Source organism: Bos grunniens, chromosome 7 (assembly GCF_055505025.1).
Source record: "Bos grunniens cultivar Pamir isolate PY7600 chromosome 7, Bosgru_T2T1.0, whole genome shotgun sequence".
In the NCBI taxonomy this organism is placed as follows: domain Eukaryota; kingdom Metazoa; phylum Chordata; class Mammalia; order Artiodactyla; family Bovidae; genus Bos; species Bos grunniens.
In genome coordinates this window covers 31,513,230-31,537,526 of record NC_141171.1, presented here as the reverse complement: position 1 = coordinate 31,537,526, position 24,297 = coordinate 31,513,230, and the positions used below count along the sequence as shown (strand labels likewise).

At 39.4% G+C, this 24,297-nt stretch overlaps 1 protein-coding gene across 23 annotated transcripts in view; it reads left to right on the top strand.

The window, feature by feature from the left end:
- SNCAIP (synuclein alpha interacting protein) overlaps window positions 1-24,297 on the top strand; it is a 164,648-nt gene that overhangs the window by 37,441 nt on the left and 102,910 nt on the right. For 4 of the 23 annotated variants that reach the window (XM_086410693.1, XM_086410681.1, XM_086410699.1 and 1 more), the window contains exon 3: window positions 12,868-12,935. The exons of the other annotated variants lie outside the window; for them this stretch is intronic. The gene's annotated coding sequence lies outside the window, so the exon portion shown is untranslated. The remainder of the gene's footprint in view (window positions 1-12,867; window positions 12,936-24,297) is intronic. 23 annotated transcript variants of the gene reach the window in all.

Below are 24,297 nucleotides of genomic sequence, written 5' to 3'. Positions count from 1 at the left end.
GGTGAATGAAAGTAGAGTTGATAAATGAGCTATTTGATCTATTTTTGGCATGTCCAGTGCCTAAGCATAAAGCTGAGAAGTCAATTCTAAAATCTTTTAGTAGTCACAAAAAAGCAATAATGTTGACTGCTGAGATATATTATGAACTGTGGGGTTGTTAAGAGACACTAATGACATGGATATAATTATGGATACAATGAAAGCAGTTGTCAGTGGATTTTGTAGGGTTTCTTTTAAAATCACATTAACAAGATTACTGAATAATTAGAACACAGTTTGAGGCAAGCTTTGCAGGAATGATTCCCAGATGTGAGTGAGCTAATTTTTATCATTAGATTAAACTCAGTGTTTTAATGCAGCTGGAGCGAAAAACATATACTTCAGTAGGACTTACAAGAAGCCAGAGTTGTTTGACTTTCTTCATTTTACTCACAAATTATTTGAAAAGATAGACTGAGTTCTTTGTTATCCATAATATATTACAGCTTTCTGGAAGGTCTGTGTGAGTAGTGCTTTTCAAAGCTTGCTGGGATAAAGTGGTCATCACAGCATCTTTACCGCAAAGAACATCTGCTCACCAGCTCTGCTTTCTTTGGTTGTAGGAGTACTTTAGGGGATGTTTTCTTTTTTGTCTCTTGACAGACTTCTGTGCTCGAGGCCCGACTGCAGAGATAACAATAGTGTGTGTGTGTGTTTGTGTGTGTGCACACAAGTGTAGAGTATGTTAAAATCATAAGCCTGACCATATAAGAATTTGTTGTTTCTCTGTGTATCCTGAAAGTTCTTGGTTCTTTCACATATGTGTAGATATTCTCAATTTGAAAAAAAATACTGATTTTCATTTGTCTCCCTTCAGATTATGCTCTCAATTTCTAGAGATGTTTTACATTTTTAACTAAAATAACACATTCATCCTGGTACCTTGGAATGATGAGCATCGTATTCAAGCAGTTCTGTTTGTGTCTTACTTGTAGAATATTGTGAAAATAAATATCTAATGGTTTTTCATCTAAAATAGAACTGTGAAGTAAGTTTTTGTGGGAGAAAAAAGTTGAATTTGGCAAACGTTTATCCTGAATTTTCCTCTCATGCCATTGCTTATTAAAAACATAAAAATAAGTGCTTCCCTCCCTATTTCTCTTTTTCTCAGCCTTTGAATATTGAACATAATCAAACATATTATGAGCAAAGCGAACTACTTGTATTTTGTTTTTACCTCTTAAATTAACTTTCAATATGTAAAAAATACCACAAATATTGATTATATTTATATTTTTCTCAAATTTCTGGGATCCTCCCATTATTTCAGATTCGGAGGGACTTATATCTTTCATTCAAAATATATTAACAGTTGATATACAAATGGGAAAATCTTAATTTTCCAAGCATTTTATATGTTCCTTAAATAAATGTGGTACATAGAAACAATATAAAGTTCATTATCTCATATTTGTTAAGACATCTTTGTTCCTTAAAGGGAAAAAAGATATATGAACCTGGCTTTCAGTTTCTGGAACATTAAGGTCTAGAGTATTACTGTTGTTCATTACCTTGATGTTCTTAAATAATGTTCTGATAATAAGAGCCTTCATTGTCTAAGCCCTCACAGTTTGGTTACAAGGTGAACCATCATAAGAAGAAAATATTTACTGATGAAGTGACTGGTTATAAAAGTAGCTTTCTAAAATCTCACTAAGCTGATGTTTTTATTAATCAGTTTTGGGCTGATTATAAAATGCTTACAACAATGTAACACACACAAAAAATGCAATGCTAAAAATATGGTACACATGCAATCCATATAACAAATTGATTGCAAGAATTCATTAATTCTCGGACTTCCCTGGTAGCTCAGTGGTAGAGAATCCACCTGCCAGTGCAGAAGACACGGGTTTGATCCCTTAACTGGTAAGATCCCGCATGCCTTGGAGCAACTAAGCCTGTGCACCACAACTACCGAGCCTATACTCTGGAGCTGGGAAGCCGCACCAACTGAGCCCACGTGCCCTAACTACTGAAGCCCCACTGCCCTGGAGCCCGTGCTCTGCAACAAGAGAAGCCACTGCAATGAGAAGCGCAAGCACCACAGCTGGAGGGTAGCCCCTGCTCGCCACAACTAGAGAAAAGCCCGTGCAGCAGCAAAGATCCAGTACGGTCAAAAATAAATAAATAAATAAAATTATATATATAAAAAAAGAATTCATTAATTCAAAACAATTGATGTTGGAAAACTGCCTGAATCATATATAAATCCACTGATAAATGAGGATCCAGCAGAGTGAGACCAATGAACAATTAAAAATGAGAGAACAAAAATGGATGAGGATATAAGTAGATGCTTCATATGAAAATTATTTTAGAATCAAAGGGCAAGAGGAACCCCTGGGAAAATTGATGACATCTTTGAGTATTCTTTGAAATAATAGCTCTGGTTTAGGCTGAACTGTAGTGTAATTTTGTCAGGAAAGAAAAATTATGTCTACTTGCTTCAATCTTTACTCCAGTTCATTGCTGCAGTTATAGCTTAAAATTTTCCTTATGATATAATTTTAATGAATTTATTTAAGATAATAACCCAGCATTATGTTTTTCACTATTTCAATGAAAAGGTGGCTTTGCCTTTTCCTGTTACCAATTTTTCTCTGATAATGAAAGCCTCGTGATAAAGCCACCTGGACTATTTATCACCAGATGGACTCTGAATTATCCATCACCAATAATTATGAATAGAATGTGCCTCAGTTGTTTGCTTCATTGAAAGCCTAAAGTATTTATTTGTTTCATCTCAAAATAGTTATTTAGCACAGTAATTCTCAACTCTTGTCAGGCTTTAAAATGACTTGCTCCCAGGCTGCACTCCAAGAACAGCTAAATTAGAATCTGAGGGTTGGAGCTTGAGAAAAACTTTTTTTGTTTGTTTTTAAGACTTCCTATGAGATTCTAGTGAGTACCACTGATAGTACATCAAAAGGTATTAACTTCCAATGATTCACTTTGCAGAATCAAAAAAATGAATATGGCTGTTTTCTTTCTACTAGCACTGTTTTAATGTATTAAAAAAGTTCTTAAGTTTTCCCTTACATAAGTCAAATTTGAAAAAGTAATGGTAACCTGTTAGGTCTTTATTGACAAGAAACAGAGGATTCTTAACCATAATAACTCATTTCTGCATTTTGAACTATATATTTCTTTAATTTTTTTTTCTGCTGTTAATTACTCCAAACACTCTCTTCCAACAACACAAAAGAAGACTCTACACATGGACATCACCAGATGGTCAACACCAAAATCAGATTGATTATATTCTTTGCAGCCAAAGATGGAGAAGCTCTATACAGTCAGCAAAAACAAGACTGGGAGCTGACTGTGGCTTAGATCATGAACTCCTTATTACCAAATTCAGACTGAAATTGAAGAAAGTAGGGAAAACCACTAGACCATTCAGGTATGACCTAAATCAAATCCCTTATGATTATACAGTGGAAGTGAGAAATAGATTTAATGGACTAGATCTGATAGAGTGCCTGATGAACTATGGACAGAGATTCATGACATTGTACAGAAGACAGGGATCAGGATGATCCCCATGGAAAAGAAATGCAAAAAAGCAAAATGGCTGTCTGAGGAGGCCTTACAAATAGCTGTGAAAAGAAGAGAAGCAAAAAGCAAAGGAGAAAAGGAAAGATATAAGCATCTGAATGCAGAGTTCCAAAGAATAGCAAGAAGAGATAAGAAAGCCTTCTTCAGCTATCAATGCAAAGAAATAGAGGAAAACAACAGAATGGGAAAGACTAGAGATCTCTTCAAGAAAATTAGAGATACCAAGGGAACATTTCATGCAAAGATGGGCTTGATAAAGGACAGAAATGGTGTGGACCTAACAGAAGCAGAAGATATTAAGAAGAGGTGGCAAGAATACACAGAAGAACTGTACAAAAAAGATCCTCACGATCCAGATAATCACTGTGGTGTGATCACTGACCTAGAGCCAGACATCCTGGAATGTGAAGTCAAGTGGGCCTTAGAAAGCATCACCTCGAACAAAGCTAGTGGAGGTGATGGAATTCCAGTTGAGCTATTCCAAATCCTGAAAGATGATGCTGTGAAAGTGCTGCACTCAATATGCCAGCAAATTTGGAAAACTCAGCAGTGGCCATGGGACTGGAAAAGGTCAGTTTTCATTCCAATCCCAAAGAAAGACAATGCCAAAGAATGCTCGAACTACTGCACAATTGCACTCATCTCACACGCTAGTAAAGTAATGCTCAAAATTCTCCAAGCCAGGCTTTAGCAATACATGAACCATGAACTTCCTGATGTTCAAGCTGGTTTTAGAAAAGGCAGAGGAACCAGAGATCAAATTGCCAACATCTGCTGGATCATGGAAAAATCAAGAGAGTTCCAGAAAAGCATCTATTTCTGCTTTATTGACTATGCCAAAGCCTTTGACTGTGTGGATCACAATAAACTGTGGAAAATTCTGAAAGAGATGGGAATACCCGGCCTCTTGAGAAACCTATATGCAGGTCAGGAAGTAACAGTTAGAACTGGACATGGAACAACAGACTGGTTCCAAATAGGAAAAGGAGTACGTCAAGGCTGTATATTGTCACCCTGCTTATTTAACTTATATGCAGAGTACATCATGAGAAACGCTGGACTAGAAGAGACACAAGCTGGAATCAAGATTGCCGGGAGAAATATCAATAACCTCAGATACGCAGATGACACCACCCTTATGGCAGAAAGTGAAGAGGAACTCAAAAGCCTCTTGATGAAAGTGAAAGAGGAGAGTGGAAAAGTTGGGTTAAAGCTCAACATTCAGAAAACGAAGATCATGGCATCTGGTCCCATCACTTCATGGGAAATAGATGGGGAAACAGTGGAAACAGTGTCAGACTTTATTTTTCTGGGCTCCAAAATGACTACAGATGGTGACTGCAGCCATGAAATTAAAAGACGCTTACTCCTTGGAAGAAAAGTTATGACCAAACTAGACAGCATATTGAAAAGCAGAGACATTACTTTGCCAACAAAGGACCGTCTACTCAAGGCTATGGTTTTTCCAGTGGTCATGTATGGATGTGAGAGTTGGACTGTGAAGAAAGCTGAGTGGTGAAGAATTGATGCTTTTGAACTGTGGTGTTGGAGAAGACTCTTGAAAGTCCTTGGACTGGAAGGAGATCCAACCAGTCCATCCTAAAGGAGATCAGTCCTGGGTGTTCAATGGAAGGACTGATGCTAAAGCTGAAACTCCAGTACTTTGGCTACCTGATGTGAAGAGCTGACTCATTGGAAAAGACCCTGATGCTGGGAGGGATTGGGGGCAGGAGGAGAAGGGGACGACAGAGGATGAGATGGCTGGATAGCATCACCGACTTGATGGGCATGAGTTTGAGTGAACTCCAGGAGTTGGTGATGGACAGGGAGGCCTGGCGTGCTGTGATTCAAGGGGTCACAAAGAGTCGGACATGTCTGAGTGACTGAACTGACTGAATTACTCTCTAAAGAAAACATCACAGTGCTACTTGTGTTCCTGAGAGGTTGAGGATCTGGGAGGCAGGACCTCTTCAGACTTGTCACACTTCACTTTCTCTATTCTTTTCTGCATCCTACTGTAGACACATAAGTGTACCCTTCAGGAGACCCTGGTTCAATTCCTGGGTTGGGAAGATCTGCTAGAGAAGGGATAGGCTACCAATTCCAATATTCTTGGGCTTCCCTGTGGCTCAGCTGGTAAAGAATTTGCCTGCAATGCGGGAGACCTGGGTTCGATCCCTGGGTTGGGAAGATCCCCTGGAGAAGGTAAAGGCTACCCACTCTAGTATTCTGGCCTGGAGAATTCTGTGGACTGTAGAGTCCATGGGGTTGCAAAGAGTTGAATACAACTGAGCGACTATCACTTTCACATATTCCCTAAATCTGTGGTGGTGCCTCATTGAGCTGAAATACTTCTGATGGACCTGCCTTGCCTGTGACCATCCTGTTTGTCTGTCTACCTGTCTTGCCGCCTCCCATCCTCGCCAGCCTGTAGACCGCCTCTGAACTTCCACACCCTTCTGCTCCCCCATCAGCTGAATGGTCTTTAGAAAGAGCCACTATACTGTATTTCTCCCCACGTGAATAGTACAGTTTTCTCATATTAGATACACACTCAGTAAGTTCTTAAGTTAGGAAGTTATGGAAAAGGATCTAATGGCAGGGAGAATCTCAGTATTTCATTCAGCTGTAATAAAAGTTTATTCTGTACAGATTTATTTCAAGAATTGCATCTTCTTGATCATGGCACATTTCTACATTTGGAATAAGTTAAGCACAGCAGTATCTGAATTCAGGAGTCCATCTCACCTGTAAGACTTGTAAATGCATAAATGGGTTTGCTGATTTTTATGTTTTAGTAGAAAGAAATATGACAAATAATTTTGTAAGTTCCCATTAAAAATAGAAGATTTCTTCTTTTATTATAATTCAGTTTCTCAGAATTAGTTTCAGCTTATATAATTTTTAATTGGGATGACATGATTTTTAACATTAGTGTTTTATTTCAGTATACTCTAAATAGATATTACAGTTGAGATTTCTGCATTTCTTTTGTCCACAAAGAATAATGCCTCACAAGATGTTTACAGTTAAAAGAGTTTTGCTTGAATCATTGTTCATTACTAGAAAAGTCTCAGAAATCACCTTTCTATACTTTAGCTCAGACTGACTCACAGCTCATCCCTGACCAACTTTAATTGCAAATGTTTGGGGGCTAAAACTGTGTTATTTTAGTTTTTTTGTGCTTATGTATACAACAAAGCCCAGGGATCATGGAAAGTGTATGATGGGGTGGTCACGAGATGGATGTCCAAACCAGAGTCAGGGTGCTTCCTGGCAAAGCCAAACAAAAAGGTGGGTCCCAGATAAGAAGGTGAGATGAAAAGAAGGAAGATGAGATAACAGTGTTCACAAGAGATTGGGGTGGCACTGAGGGATTTCTTGAGGCTTAACTGAAGCCAGAACACCAAAGACCATGTAATAACATTTAGTATTTATTCTTGCTAGTAGTGTTGAGTGCTGTTTACTTTCTTTGATCCTGAAGATCTTTGCTAGAAACATTAACTCTGTATCTAGGGCATCAGTTACTATAACCCAGATCTTATTTTACCTCTAACATTTTCTATTGATTCAGCATATACACTTCGGTGTTCTTTTGGATATGAAAGTGTTATCCTTTTTCATGCTTTTTTTTTTTTTACCGTAAGTTTTGTGGTGTCTTCTCTTCTCATTTTACGTCTTTCCCCCCATTAATAGATGTGCTTTTTGACTCCAGAGGAAAATTAAAAATGTGGACTGATTAAAGACATTATTTCATCTGTAGTGGTTGTGTACTTGGCATGGTCAGTAAATAGTTTTTTTTTTGTTTTGTGTTTGATGTCATTAGGACCTAAACAGGCCTGGACAGAGGGTACTAATCAGCAGCATGCAGCACCTCTGTGTTTGGACCCAGCCCTCTAACTGGGATGTTTGTATTGACCTCATTGAGGAAGGCTGGCTGCTTAGCAAATTTGGCCAAGCCTGTCCCAAACTAGAAGAGTTTGTATGCAATACGTGGGCTTTAAAGCAGAAAACCAGATGATGCCCTTCCTCAAAAGAAAGGATTTGTCAGTAACGATGACCTGTTGTTTCCCCAAAAGCAAGATACTGTGATCTCACCCACTGTTATCCTCTAGGAGGCAGGCATGTCTGATTCATCTAATGGCTGTGTTGGAAGCAACCAGGCTTGTGACAGATGGGCAAAGTGCAGTCTTGAAAATCTTGGATGTTGAGCGTTTCTTTATGATGTTTTCACAAATGTATTAAGTTGGTACATGTAGTAATTTCTGTGAAAGTCATTAATTACTTTTATGCCTTTGCACCTCTTACTGGATTTTATCCATTGCCTCCCAGAAAAATGAGTTCCTTGTGTAACCAATTCTACCTTGTCATCAAAGATTACACCACTGCTTGCATTAAAGGCTCAGGGGTCTTTGCAAAATTTCCAGGAATGTTTTTAAACTATTTTTTTTTTTTTTACTAAGATGTCTCTTTAAAAAATCCATAGATAAAATTGCTTTCTTTTAAATTATTGGAGTTTCCATTGGACCCTCATTAATAGGATTAAAGTCCAAGTTTCTGTTATCTTCTCTGATTACTGAGCTTTCTTCTTCTCTTACTGAAGGACAGTTGTAAATATGGCATTATAGTGGGTTTTTTTTCTGATTTTCCAGATTTTGTGGTATCATAAACATTAGAAACCTTTCTTCATGGTTCTATATAAGGATTAGAAAATAGTTCCTCACTACAGAAAAGGTTCTTGGAGGTTTTTAAAAAATGTTTTTTAACCTTTTTAAAACTTCATATACTTTTGTATTTATTGATTTGATATTAATGCATTGCATATTAATATAAAGGCCATATACTTTAATTTTGGGATAAGATTTGACCTCACAGGCCTCCTGAGTCCTATTCTAATGAAGGACCAAACTTGGAAAGTAAATATTATTTGCCTTGGCTTATATTACCTGAGTCTGAGAACAGGGAATGAGAATTGTTAACATTTTAAAAAGTGTGCTCAATTTAATGGCCTGTTTCTTTGGTTTATTAATTAGCACTCTTATGTACAAAATCAAAGATTTTTATTTACTTTATTTTTGTTTTCTTAGATAGCAAATCTTTTTAAGGAAGTGCTTTATTTTGACCTTACTGTATCTTTGATTATTTAAGAAAATAAGGCAAAAATTTCTCACTTATGAAAGAACTTAAGTTTCTTTTTAGTTTTTTTGTGTCATTTCTGCTTATTTTTCAATGTTTTCTTGTTACCAAATATTGCTTGAAATTCATCTCTGATCCTAGCTCAATGAAGTGTCTACATTTTCTCTGAAAACTTTGGAATTTTGCTTTCCCAAATTCAGAACCTAAATGCAGAAAAGTGAAATAACGAATCACCAGGATATCTTTTACACCTAAAACAGTTTTTGAGATTTCACAGATACTGGAAATATCACAGAGATTTATACTTTCATCTTATAAAAAAGAGAAGTGCTAGAAACAGTTTTGCTTGAAATGTTACTATTGTGAAAGTTTATAGGACGAGTAATGGCACCCCACTCCAGTACTCTTGCCTGGAAAATCCCATGAACGGAGGAGCCTGGTAGGCTGCAGTTCACGGGGTCGCTAAGACTGGGACATGACTGAGTGACTTCACTTTCACTTTTCACTTTCATGCATTGGAGAAGGCAATGGCACCCCACTCCAGTACTCTTGCCTGGAAAATCCCATGGATGGAGGAGCCTGGTGGGCTGCAGTCCATGGGGTCGCTAAGAGTGGGACACGACTGAGTGACTTCACTTTCACTTTTCACTTTCATGCATTGGAGAAGGAAATGGCAACCCACTCCAGTGTTCTTGCCTGGAGAATCCCAGGGACGGCGGAGCCTGGTGGGCTGCCGTCTATGGGGTCGCACAGAGTTGGACACGACTGAAGCGACTTAGCCGCAGCAGCAGCATAGGAAGAGTTGTCTAATAAAAATAGACTCTCAGCCTTCCCTATGATACAACTGTATAAATTGTTATTAATATAAATATTAGTATAAAATTTCAGAAATTGCTTTATGGGAAGTTCCTGGATACTTGTCAGTTCTCCCACTTTCATAATATTTTCAACAGCCTTTATTTGTGGAGCAATTTTTAATTCACAGCAAAATTGAGAAGAAGATAGATTTCCTGTAGACCTCCTGCCCCTGTACCTACTTGCACAGCCTCCCCCATTATCAACATTCCTCACCAGAGTGGTACATTTGTTAAAACTGATGACCCTATATTTGCATAGTATTATCACCCAGAATTCGTAGTGTACCTTGGTTTGTTCTCAGTGTTCTACAGGTGACGGATTTGTACAAGTGTATAAGGGCCTGTATCTGCCTTTCCAGTATCATAGAGAGTAGTTTCACTGCCCTTTAAATCCTCTATGTTCTGCCTGTTCCTCCAGGCCTCCAGAACTTTTTCTCGCTCACCGTGAACCTTGTAAAGAGAATCAGTCTTTTTATTCCTCACAGTTACAAGCCAAGAAAAAAATCATTGTGAACAAATGACAACATAAAACAACTTTGGGTTCCTTGAAAAGAAGATATAAGTCGATTTTTAAACAAATATTTATTTTTATTGTCTTCATGCATTTGAGTTGCAGGCTACTCACTTTATACCTTGCTTTACAGATAAATATATAGTTAACCAGAGTTGATACACCATGGCTCTAAATGAACAGTTAATATATCTGTGGACTCTGGAAAGTTTGTCTAGAACAGGTCTGGAATCACCACCAGTTTCCAGTTACTTATCGCCAGTGGATGCAGAACCCCATCAACATGGGAAATCCTTTAATACACATTTAGACTAAGATGATATTGCCTAGGCTGTATCTGCTATGCTTCTGTTTATTACTGAGATCAATTATATTGCCTTGGCTGTTTTCAAAAGTATGTTTCTTGTGTATTGCTTTAGTAGTTAGCATCATTAGAATTAGAGCTGGAAGGAATGAACAATTATACACACTATTATGGATGAATATTCCAAACAACAATGTGTTGAGCAGAAGACAGCAGGTACAAGAGTATATACTTTGTGATTCCATTTATGTAGAGTTAGCAAGGCCAACCAGTCTGTTGTGCTAGAACTCAGGATAGTTGTCAGTTAGGATAGGGGAGGGACTGTGACTGAGATGGGACAAGAGGGAGATGGACTCAGTTTGTGAAAATTCGTTAAGCTGTACAATTATGATTTGTGTGTTTTTTAACCAAAAGCTTGAAATAATGATAGCAGTTATAAGATAATTGAGGGGAAGAAACAGCTGCTGAGTTAAAGCAGGAATAGGAGGAGGGCCCAAGATGGGGATGGGGAGAGGCTGAGCCAGTGTGAAAACCACTGGTATAACCCAAGCACCATGTTTTGGAGCAAAGAAAAGAAGGGTTCCCCTAGAGACAAATTACACAGCTACTTGATGACAGCATTTATTAACGTATTTAATAACACATGCATATTGAGCATGTACTGTGTCCTAGCTATGGGGCAGGATGCCTGTATATAGTTGAAAACCAGAGTGACCATGCCAGATCCTGCCCTTTTGGAGTTGCTTTATTTTTTTATTTTTTCAAAACAACTGATGATTGTCTTTATTCATTTATTTTACATTTTTATTGGAGTACAGTTGCTTTACAACATTGTTTTAGTTTCTGTTGTACAGAAAAGTAAATCAGCTATAGGTATGTATACATATATCTCCCCTCTTTTTTGGATTTCCTTCCCATTTAGGTCACCACAAAGCATTGAGTAGAGTTCCCTGTTCTGCATAGTATGTTCTCATTAGTTATCTTTTTTATACATATTTTATACATAATGGGCTTCCCTTGTGGCTCAGCTGGTAAAGAATCTGCCTGCAATGCAGGAGACCTGGGTTCGATCCCTGGGTTGCGAAGATCCCCTGGAGAAGGGAAAGGCTACCCACTCCAGTATTCTGGCCTGGAGAATTCCATGCACTGTATAGTTCATGGGGTTGCAAAGAGTCAGACACAACTGAGAGACTTTCACTCACTCACTTTTATACATCATAATGTATATATGTCAACCCCAATCTCCCAGTTCATCCCCTCCACCCTCCTTTCCCCCTTGGTATTCATAGGTTTGTTTTCTATGTCTGTGTCTCTATTTCTGCTTTGTAAATAAGATCATCTATACCATTTTTTTTTTCCGGATTCCACATGTAGACGTTAATATACAATATTTGTTTCTCTCTTTCTGACTTAGAAGTCAGGTTTTCTAGCTGACTCATTTACATGACCCACCCTGCCTAGTAGACATTTGAGTTTGCCTTCCTTGGTTCACATTCACCTTTCTCTTTCAGAAAGCTGGGCATTTCATTTTGTTAAGGCACAGGCTAGAATTGCCTTTTTTTTCCTACTTGTTGCATGTTTCATTGTGTTCAAGGAAGAATGTTCTGAGAATTGTGTTTAATATTTTTTGCAAGAGACCCTGGTCTTCCAGAGAGGCTGTGATAGGGAGCAGAGAGAATTCTTGCTGCATCCTCCTCTTGGCCCATAGACTTGAGTCCCCATCATGTCTGTGTGGGTAAACTCATTCACAGCACTTGGCTCCCAGGCTTGTCATTTGATCAGGCTCTCATCTGCATGTCAATGAGGCTTAAAGCCCATGGAAAGAATTAACTGGTCTTGGATGTTTATGCAGCTTTTCAGCAAAGGCAATTGAAAGCAAAGTTGCCCTGACTGAGTTGATTGTCTTGGAGCAAATATATAGTGAAGTAATCATGTTAATATTATGTGACTAGGGTTATATGATATTTTCAATGATCAGCCTAGTAGGAGTTTAAACATGAGCAAAAACACAAACTAATCAAAAACGGTAAATGAAACATCCCTTTTAAAGCAGATCAACTGGCCTTTTATTTATTTTTATACTCTTTTTTCAGAGTAAAGCATAGGACAAACTCAGGTTTCTTTGGAGTTTATGAACCATGTTTTCTATTTTCTATTGCATTTTAAAACCAACAATATTAATTTCCAGTTGTATTTCTTTTCTGTTAAGGCTAATTAAAGAAAACATGTTTGTTTTTCTAGGCACATTCCCAAATTTGCAAGTGCCAGGATACAAATTCTGGTTTTATGTTCCAAAGGAATGTTTAGGCTTTGAGATCATACTACTCTTTAGTAGAATAAAAGTTAGTGTGTGAGGAAGGTACATGCATTCTTTGTTCAAGAGTTTAACCTCATACCATAGACATTTCTAGAGTGGTAAGCAAATTCCATGCAAAGACTTTTCTGTTCCTTCTCCACAGGTTATATAAACTCACAACAGATTCAACTCAGATTTAAAATCGTGTTTCAGAGGCCATAAATTTATTAGGTAAGACCCCTCAAAATTTGTACATTCTCTTTTGTTTGTGTTAATGTTTCTCATCTGTAGGATGGCCTCCCCTAAAAAAAAAATCTCAAGAAAGCTTGATTTTCAAGTCCTTTCAAACTGAGAGATAGCCGTGTAAGATCCTTCATGATTTTCCTTCTGAGTAAAGTTGAAGCAACTTTGTGCCAATACGTAATGGTATAGAGCAGTGGTCCCCAACCTTTTTGGCAACAGGGACCAGTTTTGTGGAAGACAGTTTTCCCATGGCTCGAGGGCCAGGGGTGGGGTGAGGGGAGGTGGTTCAAATGCATTACATTTATTATGCACTTTATTTCTATTATAATTACATCAGCTTCACCTCAGATCATCAAGCATTATATCCTGGACACTGGAGACCCCCTGGTATAGAGTGAAGTCCTATTCTATAAAGTGATTAGGTTATAAACTTGGTGCGTGAGGCAGAAAATATGTCTAGTCACAATAACCCCTGAATGCCTGTTAAATTGCCCTTAAAATCCACCTTCCCATAAGCCCAGTGCTGTCAGTTTTTCCTCCAACATTGGAAACAGTGGTTTGTCTTTACACATCAGATGATGTAGGGCCACATTATAGGGAAAAGTAACACTAGATCCTGCCTGACATGGTGGGATTCCCACAGCATGAAATGGAACCAAACCAATGGTTGGAACAGCCAATTTCCTATCTTGAGTCTCATGTTCATTTTCAGGCCCAGACTCGTTGAGGAGAATGGTGAGTAGAATTTCTCATGGTATGCCAATTGCCTTCCTTTCTTCCTCCCTCTCACTATAGAGCTGAATTTAAGTTAATGCCTATATACAATGATACCACTGTATCTGTGAGGCCCCTCTAGGGCTTTTTCTGTGCGTAACACACCAACAGACATGTCAGGGAAAATATGTTATCAATTCCAGGGTTAAACACTTGAAAACAATACAGTAATGAGAGGTTGAAGTGGTCTGAACCCCAACTCTCCTACTGGATAGCATATCATTATGGTTTAGAATAACTGGTTCTGAAGGTGGGTGGCATTTACACATGTATAAATATATGTAGATTGTGTTTAATACTGTGCCAAAATGTATTTTGGCAACAATAGATGTTGTAAGAGTTGGCTTTTTTTTAAAAGGTCATTACACAGTTTATATGCCTAAAGTTCTTTCTGACTGGATTGAAATAATTGGGCACATTTTACTTACAATTTTATACACACACACACACACACACACACACACACACACACAGGCTTCCCGACATGTTGATAAGGGCTTTTATGGTTTGACTGCTTCTGGAAGTTTGAGCACCATTTTTTTCTCACACTGTTCGACAGTTCAAATGGCACTCCATCCCTAGTGGCTGGTGATACGGGGATTAGCTCTACAGTTCCCTTTCAAATCAACCTCCTTGATTTCTTGCTTTCCTTTCTCTCACACACATGCACTCTCACCACCAATCGTGCATCACCAAGGCCGGCTGGCCCCACCCCCTGAGTACGCTGGAGTCTGGCCCTGGTGTGGTCCTAGCCAAGCCACTGCAGCCTCAGGCCTGACCGGGTTCCCTCCTGAGAGCTGTTTCTACTCTTCCATTCTTGCAGTTTGGCCTCTAACCAGCTGCTTGTCTGACCTCATTAAATGTAAATCAGCTCATGATACTCTCTCTGGTGGGAACCATTCACTGGCTTCCCTCTACCATCAGAGTAAACTTCAAACTCCTTTCCATGGCCATAAAGCCATGAAACCCCCACCCCTCCACCTGCTTCTCAAACTTGGTCTCCATAAACTTGCTTGCACCTATTCTCCTCCACATTAGCCTTCCCGCTCTTTCCTTCTGTTGCATTCCCTCTCACTGGAGATCTTTTGCACTTGCCGTTCCCTCTACTTAGAATCCTCTTCCCCTACTGTTGTGTGCCTTGATGTCTTTTGTTAAGAAAAGGCCCTTTCTTGATCCACCATAATTTAAAAAGTCCAACCTCTCCCCCAGTCATCCTCAGCCTGCTTTTTTTCTTTGTTACTCTTACCCAAACCTGAAAATACTTCATATACTTGTTTGTTTATTGTCTGATTAATCCATTGGAATCGTGCTGTCCAGTTTGGTAGCCATTAGTCACATGTGGTTATTTAAATTTAAACATAACAGATTAAAATGAAATAAAGTCTAAAACTGAGTTCTTCAGTTGCCATGGCCATCTTACAGGTGCTCAGTGGATACTAGCTGCTCGTGGCTACCTCATCAGACAATGTACCTTTAGAGCATTCCCATTATCTATATGTATACACAATGAAATACTACTCAACCATAAAAAAGGAATAAAATAATACCATTTGCAGCAACATGGATGGACCTAGAGTTATCATTACTGAGTGAAGTCAGACAGAGGAAAACAAGTATCATATGATATCACCTGTATGTGATATCTAAAAAAATGATACAAAAGAACTTATTTATGAAAGAGACTCAGACATAGGAAACAAACTTTTGGTTTCCAAAGGAAGTGGACAGAGGAGGGATAAATTAGGAGTTTGAGATTAACAGATATATAGTACTATATATAAAATAGATAAACAAAAGAACCTACTGTATAACACAGAGAACTATATTTTAACAAATGAGTTTTCTTAGGACAGTGAGCCTGTCTTGCTTATTCACTGCTGAATGCTCAGTGGCTGTGTCTGACACATGATGCTCGATAAATGTGTGGCAGGAAGGAAGAAGAGAAGAAGGGAGAGAGAAGGAGGAAGGGAGGTAGGGAGGGAGAGAGGGAGGGAAGAAGGAGGGAAAAAAGAGCCTTGTATCTTTCAGGAAGGGATATCTTTATCACTTTAGTATTTGTCTCCAGGCCTTCTGTATCCCAAAACAGGCTTAAATTTCAGGCTTACAAAATTTCTTTTTTATATATAAGGGAAGCCTTATATGCAATGGAGTCCCTTCAAATTCCCCTGTGTTTGCCACCTTTTGTCTCTTCTTAGAGTCTCACTTTGGGGACTCCAGCCTACAAAGAGAGACATTATCAGACTTCCAGGAGAAAAGCACATTTTTCCTGGTCTCTGTCTAGTATAATAAACCATTTTCCTTCCTTTATCTCTAGGATGTATGCACAATGTTTTTTTCTCTCAGGCTACAGTTCTCAAAAGTTAGAAATATGGAATGCGTGTACCTGCAGGTTATTTGTGTAACTTTTCTGAACTTACCTTGTGGAAACCATACTTCTGAGAGGTGTCTTGGCAATGTAAGAACTCTGCATCACACCAATTGGTGAGATGTTTAGCGTAAGGATTGTAGCTGAGTGTTGATTAAAAGCAGCACTTTCCTCCTGGCTTGCTTCAGAGCTAAGACCCTTATAAATTGTTGCTATGAACTTTTGAACTCAGAGAAACTTCTGGATGTATGTAATAAGACGTAAGGTGATCCAGAGCTAAGAATTTGTGTCTTCCTTGTAACAAATCACATCTATTAAAAATAAGTCTGATTCTTTGCTTTTTAAGATTTTCTTCTAACTTAATGTTTTAAAAATTATCTGAAACCTTTAAATACACTTTCTAAAGTGTTTTTTTAAAGTTTTTAATATACAATTGTCTAGATAGGAAATGATGCCATATAGTTGATATAAAAATAAGAATGGTTTCAAAAACAGTACTTTGTCATTTTTGTTTTAAGACAGAGAAATCTATCATTTAAGCCCAGAATAATTTACTAAACTATGCTCTGAAGCCTAGACTCTAGTTAGATTTGAATTATCAAAATAATGTCATAGCATTTAAATTTCTGAGTAGTTTCACATTGAATATTCTTTTGCCCTGAGTGACAACATGAGATGTTTAAATCTTAAACAGAACAAATACACTTTGCAGATTCTCTATGCCTTTCTTCACAAAGCTTACTGAATCAGTGAATACCTTTATTTAATAAAATCTTATAAGAGAAGTACAATAGCTATTAGAGGAAAGCCATATTAATTTAATTTTTTTTTTTTGGAAAAAGGTAGAGCAGAATATGTCTTTAAAAGCCAAGTGCTCATCAGCCCATGAATCTGTAGTTTTAGAGATAAAGAGCTGCGTCTCTAGCATGTGTTGCTGTTATTTGTAGCCACACATAATGGTGCCTTCAGCTTCTTAAGTGGAGGATCTGTGCTCATGGGATTCTTGGGTAAGGACATGCTGCAACTTGGAGAACCTGCTGGATTTTAAGCACCTCTTTATGTAGTCAGAGTTGATTTTTTTGTACTTGTGGCTGGGCTCTTTCATGCAGAAGTGGGAAAACATTGTTCCAGGGAGCACCTGTAAACACTTTCCCACCATGCTTTTTGAATTTTAATATTTGATGTCAAATTGCTTTTGGCTGCTTGAGACCTAAATATTTAGTAACATAGCCAGCCTTCCCCTTCAAAAGAGTATCCCACAACAAGCAAATGCCTGAAAGTGCTTCAGCTGTCTATAGCAGCACCAGTTGAACAGAATTCCTGGAGCCTCTTGGAGCTCTGGACCTTCTGTCTTCTCATCAGGCTAGTTGTTCAGCCAGTCCCAGAAATTAACATTGCAAGTGTCTTTCTCATGAAGATTGGTAATGAATAGGGTTATATTAGAGAGTGAGCTGAAAACTACTGGTTCCCACCACCTCCAGCATTCCGGCCTCAAGGCCGGAACACAATCTCCTCAGGGCCTTAGGAATATTATTCACTGTAGATTGTAATCCTTTCACCAACAAGGACCTGCTTTGTAAACTAATAATTGGCACTTAACCCCATGTCTCAGTTTTCCTGTCTCTGAAACGGGGATGGTTATAACTACTTTGCAGGGTGGTTGTAAGTTTTACAAGTTAGGCATGTGAACTGCCTGGCATGTGGAAGCTGCTCAAAAACAGTACTGTCTCTTTAGCTTCATGAAATTCGTTAGCTGGAACTCTACTTGAAGAAGAGAAATGGCTTTTTGGATCCCTTTCACTTAGCACTTAAGTTTTATTTTGTAATGTCTCCAAGTATTCTCATGAAAAAAAAAGTATGATTATGTGTACCAGAGGCCCTTATTATCTGAGAATAATCAGGAGAGGAATAAAAGCCCGCTTAAAAAGTGAAGTCACTAAAAACTTGAACATGTTTTCATAGAAAATAGTAAAACACACAAACAAAATTCACATCATTGGAATCTCTCTTGAAAAATTAAATAGAAATTATGGAAATAAGTCCATCTATGCCTCAGTCTGTATTTAATGAGACCTAGGTTAGATCTTTAGAATGAATTGCCTGTTAATTCTTTCAACAAAATTATACATTTATGTTACATGACATCCTTTATTTTGTGTTCGTCTTTGTAGTACATAATGATGGTCATTTTTACAAACAAAAAAAAAGAAGTCCTTGTGCTTCATCAAGTTATCCAAAGCCTTATCTTTACCTTTTACTCATCAAATCATTCTCTTGTGAAACATCTGTTACACCATCATCCTTATTGATGTGTTTCTGGAATTATTAACCCCTCTAACGTTTTCCAGTGACCTGATGTGTATTTTAAGCAGTTACTCAACACAATTTCAGACTTCATGGATCCTGATCTTTTGCAAGCTTTGCAATTTTGCTTCCAGTCCACTTGCATTGTATTCATGTTGCATTGAAGGAGGGTTGGAAACATCCCACAGCTCGTGTGGGACTGGTTTCCACAGATGTTGATTAATGGATATAGAGAGATGCTGCTTGTAAGCAGAGTGGGATGTTGAGGGCAGAGTGGCTAAAGCAGCCCATTCATGAATATTTTCATATTATGATGACTTTTCTATCCCTCTGTAACCTGGAAACTGTGGGAAGTTGGATAAGCAGGCCTCCTTGAGTGGAGTTATTGTCATCCCTTGATGAAGAGCTCTCTCACTGACCTTAAGGCCTCCACATGATCTTGTTCAGCATGTTTGCTCATGCAGTCCCCTGGGTTTTCCAGATCAGCTTTTCCATCAGTATCATTTGATCTTCTACTTCCGCATAATCAGTTTCAAATGACAGACCAGACATAGAAGAGAGAAAGATCTTTCATGTTTCCTCAGCCCTATGTCAGCACAGTCAACTTCTAATCTTCTATAAAACTGGCTGGTAATGATTTTGAAAGGGTGACCCTTGTAATTTTCCAGCACTGAAGGATGGATACAGTTTGGGAACAATGGAAAATGGAGGGTAACATGTGTGAATGTTTTCAATTCCAGCTGCAGAATCCTGATTTCTTAATCATCACTGACCTTGATACATTGAGTAATTTTTTTTATTATCACTGGGGATATTGTAGTAGATCTGTAGTAAAAATAATAATAAAAGCAATAACAACTAATTTCTGTTGAGCACTGTTCTGAGGACCTTGCCTCTGTGATCTCATTAACTCTTTACAAAACCCTCAGAGTTACCATATGATCCAGCAATCTCACTCCTGGGAATATATCCGGATAAACCTCTAATGTGAAAGATACATGCACCCTAGTGTTCAGAGCAGCATTGTTTACAATAGCCAAGACATGTAAGTCACCTAAATGTCCATGAATAGATGAGTGGATAAAGAAGATGTGGTACATAGGACTATTACTCAGCCATAAAAAGAATGAAATAGTGCGATTTGCAGCAACATGGATAGACCTAGAGGTTATCATACTAAGATGAGTAAGTCAGGCAGAGAAAGACAGATAGCATATGATATCATTTATATGTGGAATATGTTTAAAATGATACAGACGAACTTATTTATAAACCAGAAATAGACTCACAGATTTCAAAAGCAAACTTACAGATACCAAAGGGGAAAGGGCAAAGGATAAATGAGGAATTTAGGATTAACATATATACACTACTATCTACAGGTTCCCTGGTGGCTCAGACGGTAAAGCGTCTGCCTACAATGCAGGAAACCTAGGTTTGATCCCTGGGTCGGGAAGATCCTCTGGAGAAGGAAACGGCAACCCACTCCAGTACTCTCGCCTGGAAAATCCCATGGACAGAGGAGCGTGGTAGGCTACAGTCCATGGGGTCACAAAGAGTTGAACTACTATATACAAAACAGATAAACAATAAGGACTTACTGTATAGCATAGGGAACTATATTCAATATCTTGTAATAACCTGTAATGGAAAAGAATCTGAAAAAGATATATATATTCAGATACTTGTATATATATCTAACTGAATCACTTTGCTGTGTATGGGCTAGGTGTGTGTTAGTCACTCAGTCGTGTCTGATTCTTTGCAACCCCATGGACTAGGCCCTTCTGTCCTTGGGATTCTCAAGGCCAGAATACTGGGGTGGGTTGCCATTTCCTTCTCCAGGGGATCTTCCCAACCCAGGGATCAAACCTGGGTGTCCTGCATTGCAGACAGATTCTTTACCATCTGAGCCACCAGGGAGGCCCTGTATATCTGAAACTGACACAACATTGTATGTCAACAATACCTCAATTAAAAAAAATTTTTTTTTAACCCTCAGAGGTCAAATTCCTATTTACAGATGAGGATTCGAGTCTCCATCACTTACATGCCTGTGATCGTTGGATGATGGAGTAGAGATCTGTCAAGAGTGTGAGGTGAATATAAATGTCATTGTCCTCTGAGGTACAAGGATTACCACTATAAATCACCACAGGGGATATTTTGGAAATTCAGAAATCGGGGTATTTTTTGACCCCAGGAATGGAGCAGATGGTGGAGAGCCAGGTTTGTCCTCTGTGAAGCTCAAAGATGTGCAGGGAACTGCTGACTGAAGAGAACTGAAGTGAGTTCGAGCAGGGAAATTTTAAGGCTTATCAGTAGAAATGGAATGTGTGAAGTCAGAGAACTCATAGGAACGTGTACTGGTTACCAAGTGCAGAATCAGCTTAAATGGGAGAGGAGGAAACTGGAGAATGTCGACATGTGACTAGGTAATAAGGGAGCGAGCCAAGGACTCAATTGGAGCTTGACGAGTGAAGCAGCAGTCCAACTGAGGCTGAACTGAGCAAGAACCATGCTCAGAAGCCTTGGAAGTGCTCCCACCCACCCCACCCCACCCCCGCCATAATGATATAATGATAACAAAGGCATGCACATGAGTTGAATAATGTAGCAACTTGTGCTCCAACTATCTTCACCTTGGAGGATGGAGTTTGGCAAGTTTGATATTTGAGTCACAGATGAACTATATGGTTGAGAGGAAAAGAAGCTATGTTTGAAACATTGAATTTCTAGGTACCATGGCTTCTCTTGTTTGTCTCCCTAACTTTGTTGCACTTACTGCCAACAGTTCAGGAAGTCACATATCCATGCTATGTAGCCTGTTCTACCCACTGTCATTGCTTCCCAGAAAGGACGTGGTGTGCAAGTGACAGAGTTCCTTCCCTGGGAGACTCTGTGGGAGGAGGCTGAGACTGACCAGGGCCCGATGGTTGAAATTTGCTCCCTTTACCTCACCTGGAAGAGTCAGGCCCAGGGAAAGGGAAAAAAATGTGGAACTAGAAGTAAGCCTGAGTGTTTAAACTGAGGATCCAACATGACTTAAGTACAAAGGGGAAAAGGAAGAAAGAAAACATAATCCCTATTTGCCATAGCTCCTAGGATGGTGCAAGAAACTGGTGACGACTTGTAGTGCATCTCTTGATTGATTTTAAATGATTTGAAGCTGAAAAATGTCCTAGAGCAACCCACCACTTTTAATTCATCTAAAAAAATAAGCATCTGTGTTCAACTTCTTCTTGTTCAGATATTTGACATAGTTGTGAGACTTTTTTTTTTTAATTGAAGTATAGTTGATTCACAATGTTGTATTAGTTTTTTGTGTATAGCAATAGCGGACCAAGACCTTTGACCTAATTTTTTATTAGACCCTTAAAGGAAAAGGAGGAAGAATATCAGACAAGTCCAGGTGTTACTGAATTTAGTAGTAGAAGCTGACCTTAGAAGAAGTAGAAAGTTGTGGTGAGTTAAGAAGTAAAGAGAGACATGAATGCAGATGCCCCTCTTGAGATGTTCAGATGAAAGGAGAGAAGAGATGGGATGGAATCCAAAGCTGGGATGGGGTTTTTTGATTATTATTTATTTGGCTGCGCTGGGTCTTAGTTGCGGCATGGGGCATCTTCCATCTTAGTTGCAGTTGTGAACTCTTAGTTGCAGTATATGGGATCTAGTTCCCTGACCAGGGATTGAACCTGGGTCCCTTGCATTGGGACCACAGCGTCTTAGCCACTGGACCACCAGGAAAGTCCCTGGGATGGGTTATATTTGTCGGGTTGGTGAGACTTGAGGATGTGTGTGGCCAGGTGCAAAAAGACAAGACTGATGGGTTAATCCTTAGACAATAGAGTAGAGATATAGACCAAGGGACTTAGGGCTGGAGTCAAGCTGGGAGAGGGTGGGGGGAGTTTTCCACAACTGCCTGCCAAGGAACTGAGCTTAGGCTGCAGAGACAGTGCATTTGGAATTCCAGCCTTTGGCAAAGAGCCATGTAGCACCTTCCACTTACAAGCAGAAAGCACCTCTATGACTGTCTTACGATTTTAGGAAATAAGTACTCACAAAAGCTGGCAGTTATACAAGACTTTGTAGCCTTCAGACTGGGTTCATGATTTCATTTGACCTATGCTAACCTTATTACACACACCATACACACACCTCATATGCATACAAACATATGGGTATGCTTGTTTATACACACACTTATATACATACACATAGAACTATATATATTTCATTGTCTCTAAAAGAAAGTGAAAGTCGCTCAGTCATGTACGACTCTTTGCAACCCCATGGACTGTAGAGTCCATGGAATTCTCCAGGCAGGAATACTGGAGTGGGTAGCCATTCCCAACCCAGAGATTGAACCCAAGTCTCCTGCATTGAAAACAAATTCTTTGCCAGCTGAGCCACCAGAGAACGCCAATATGTAAGTGTTAGTGAAAGTCATTCACTAACTAAGTGAATTCATTAACTAACTAAGTCAATTCACTGGCTCTTTGCAACCCCATGGACTGTATGTAGCCTGCCAGGCTCCTCTATCCATGGGATTCTCCAGGCTACCCACTCCAGTATTCTGGCCTGGAGAATTCCATGGACTGTATAGTCCATGGAGTCGCAAAGAGTCGGACATGACTGAGCGACTTTCATTTTCTCTGGGAAACCTTTATTAGGAATCTGAGGCTAAGAGCAGATATGACCTGACAAACCTTTCACAGTCTGTTCATGATTTAACCCAGGTCTTATAGCTTCGGATTCCTAGAGACAGACTTTGCCATTCTCAGAGGCTGGCCTAGGGAGTGTCGTGTGTAGGTTCCTAGGGACATGTTCGGACTCCCGCAGACAGACTTGGCCATTCTCACAGGCTGCCCCAGAGAGTAAAGTCCTGTGCAGGTACTGCCCGCTCCACTTTACTTCCTGCTTCTGCAGGCCTTTCAGCCTCAGACATGGGGGCCACTCTTCTCGGCAATGGCAGCTCCTCCCCTCCGATGTTCTGATGGGGAGGCTCCCCCAGATTCTGCCCACAAATCTTCCCCATCTTGGGCCCTTTCTTTCTACATGCAGCAGGAAAGACCCCCACCATGGTCCTTATTCCAGCAGACTGTTTCTTCACGGCCTGGTTCTCCAATTCTCTCAGCTTTCTCTGCTACCACATTTCTTTCAGCTTTGAATCCAGTATTTGTCCCCATTCCCGCTCAAGGCCCTGCCCAACCCCTGCTCTGTGGAGCCCCGTAACCCTGGTGGGACTCATGATTCAGTCAGGCACGACTGAAACCAAGCAGGCAAGTTCCTCAGCTCTACTGAAGCTAGCAATTCCTTTTCAGTTACTGAGAGGATTTGAGGAGAGAACATATGCAGAGGGTCCAGCTCAGTGCCAGGCTTAATCAATCCGAGCTCCCTTTCCCCACCAGAGTGGCCTGGAGCTCTTACTCACATTTCCCAGCACTTAGCACACTAATATAATTAGCAACATTAGTATATCTAAAAGGCAATTACCATTTAATTGCTCTGGCCCCAGCCAGCCTGAAGTTGCTCTCCAGTCACTTCCAATTTGGAGCTAGGGTGTTTTCAGTCTTACCCAGGCCAGTCACAAAATCACTGCCTTGGAGAGAATTAAAACAACCTACAGGCAGCCATTGATTACGAGATAAAGGATTTGGTAATTTCCTCCATTTCGTTCTATATAAAAATGCACATATCAATTTGTTCCTGGCCACAGACAGCTTCAAGCAGCATCTCTCTGTGACTTAGTGGATTATCCTGCTTGGCAAGAGCAGCGCCACGCAGAAGGTGTGCCCTTCCCCCATACATGCTATACTGATCATCACAATAAATCGGTGCCCTCCTGTAGATCCAGACTTAGAATCAAGTTTCAGGCATCTCTTCTTAAAAGACATTGATTTGTAT